Consider the following 2,708-nt stretch of genomic DNA (forward strand, 5'->3'; position numbering starts at 1 on the left):
CATCCTTGGTCTGGGTATTCATTCTAACCTACTGCTGAGTTGAAGGGGTATTTCCATAAAGACAAAATTCTTAAATATTCTCAAGATAACAAAATAACACATATTCAAGCTCAATGTTATTAACAAAAATACAGAATTTCACACTCCTGGTGTTTACATTTTGGTTGTCCCTGGATATGAACATAAACTCCTCACTGTAGTTGGGAAGATTCCTCTGACATGAAAAGCTTCTCTTGTACCGCAGGGTGAGGGGTAGGAGGCAGAGAGCACTACAGAGGAAGTGTAGAGAAGAAATCAGCAGCTGTACAGACAAAATAAGGTCTGCATCTGAGGGGAGGGGGGCATAGCAGTGCTGACTGTGTGTGTTATAGGTGAGGTAGCAGTGCTGAGTGTGTCATGTCTTATATCTATTTCATGACACTGATCTGTCTCACCTCTCTTTTTCTGTTTCAGATACTAGTAGAATGTTCAGAAGCTAAATATAAGTATAGCTAAACCCTGACAATTGACTAAAGACATTGTCAGCACACATCTGTGTATTTTCTTCTTAGAGAATCCACTAAACATCAGTGAGTGATAGGAGTAAAAACAGCAATAAAACTGAAAAACTCCACTCACTACTCACATGCATAGGTATGGAAGCTAGTCTCTTGCACGCACTAACTCAAACTTGGTGAGGGCTAGGTCACTTATGTAACTCAATTAGGAAACTTTTTGTAAAAACAAAGCTGTTTTTCTTTTGCTAACACGACGCCCCCTATCATATTCTATGGCAGAGATATCTAATCTATGATATCCATGTCAGAAGTGACATCCTGAGACCTTTTTGCTAATATGCTTTCGTAGGTAGGGCAAAACTCCTGCACCGTAACATTCACTAACGGAGGTAAGATAGCAACCACTTGTACCATTTTCTTATCCTCTGGATCCTGACACGTGTCTATTTGCTGCTTTGGCTTTACTGTCTGACAACATCAGGATCCGGAGGCGGGGGAAACTATCCTGCTGACATTGTGGCACGAATGGCAGCCATCTGAAGGCAGTTAGTTAGGCATTGAAGTCAGAGCTCCCACCCACATAATATTTATTGAAGACTTACACCCAAACAGATGGTAATACTAGTGCTGTGTCCTGTCAGTAGAAGACACTGGACCAAGGTCCATTCCAGTGACTGCGGGGGACAGGAGAGCCATCTTAGGCTTGTGTGTGCTCCTTAGACTCCGGCCATTATCTTGAAGCATCAAAATCTAAACCTGGTGCCGTTGCCACTATCAGACTCTGTTACAGTAACACTGGCAGTACTCACTGCTGTTAGCAAAATGACTTCATCACTGAAATGAGAATATTGAAATATTTTCACTTGTTATGTTTTTGACCTGCTCCTGGTTGTGGTTCCTTAGTTAAAACAAGGTGAAGGTGGCCGGAGACATGCAACTTTTCAGTGACCTTCGATTTAACTGTTGGTGGTCAGTCTGGAGAACAGGTTTAGTTATATTAGGATATTTCCATATACACTGATGTTTAAAGAGTCACATCCATTTTGATAATCAATCTGCAACGTATTTCCACCACAGATGTCGCTCCACCATCATGCTCAAAGTCAGTAGTGGGTCCCACACAAATAGGAAGACTATATCATGCAGATCACTAAGGTACAGAGATAAAATTTCTTTAGTATCATACTCACAAACAAAGCTTCAAAATGTGCATCACAATAATTCAGGATTCTTCTGGTCCATGTGGAAATTCCATTTCTGGCCATGGTGAGTGGTGGCCTGTCGTAAACATTGAGGAGTAGAGCACTGATAGATATTTGTGTTTATATGTAGTTCTAGGCAGTACATCCCATTTTACTAGGTGCTTCTCCAACTAGCCTGTATATTTTAGAGAATACAAGTTATATTCTAAACCCAAAGCGGGAGTGGGTAAAAAAAAAAAGGATGCAAAAACACTATTTTGTGAGAACGGACTTAGGCTGGGTTCACATTACATTTTGTGCCATACTAGTGTGAGAACACGTCAGGGGGGTTCCAATGTATCCTGATGTATGCTTATGAGGTGGGTTATGTCGACCGGGGACCTCTCCTCCCACATTTAACAGCATACATGGGGATTTTACCAGAAAAAATTCTTAACTTCTGATCCCACCTTTATAGATTGAGGTAATGCTTTCTAAAATAAGTGGTTGTTTTAAGACAATAGGGCTTATTTACTAAGGGTCCACGTATTGCACTTTCGTCGGATTTTCGACGTTTTCAAGGATTTGCGCTACAGTGACAGGTATTAACTGGGGATTGTGTCACACACGATCTGATTGTGGCGCAGCTGCGCTGGCTTTTATGCGACAGAAATGGGGGGGCATGTTGTCGGACGATCTGACTGATTCGGACTGAGTGCGGGATTTAACATTCTAAATTGTGTTGCAAGACCATGCACTTACATGCACCACGAAGAAGGTGAACTCCGGCTGAGCTGATCGGGGAAGCGACACATGCAGGATATCGGGCGCACGATCTTAGCGAATCGTGCCAGAGTGCATTATCGTCGGACACTACGTATTTCGTGAACAGTATTTTGTGGACAGGTAAGTAAATGTGCCCCAATCAGTTCACGAGTCACCATGTTGCTCTTTGGAATACAGAACATCCAGAGATAACCCACAACCATTGGTTCATAGATTAGTGTAAGAAAAGTACAAACCAAAATCA

The sequence above is a fragment of the Engystomops pustulosus genome, chromosome 8 (genome assembly GCF_040894005.1).
Source record: "Engystomops pustulosus chromosome 8, aEngPut4.maternal, whole genome shotgun sequence".
In the NCBI taxonomy this organism is placed as follows: domain Eukaryota; kingdom Metazoa; phylum Chordata; class Amphibia; order Anura; family Leptodactylidae; genus Engystomops; species Engystomops pustulosus.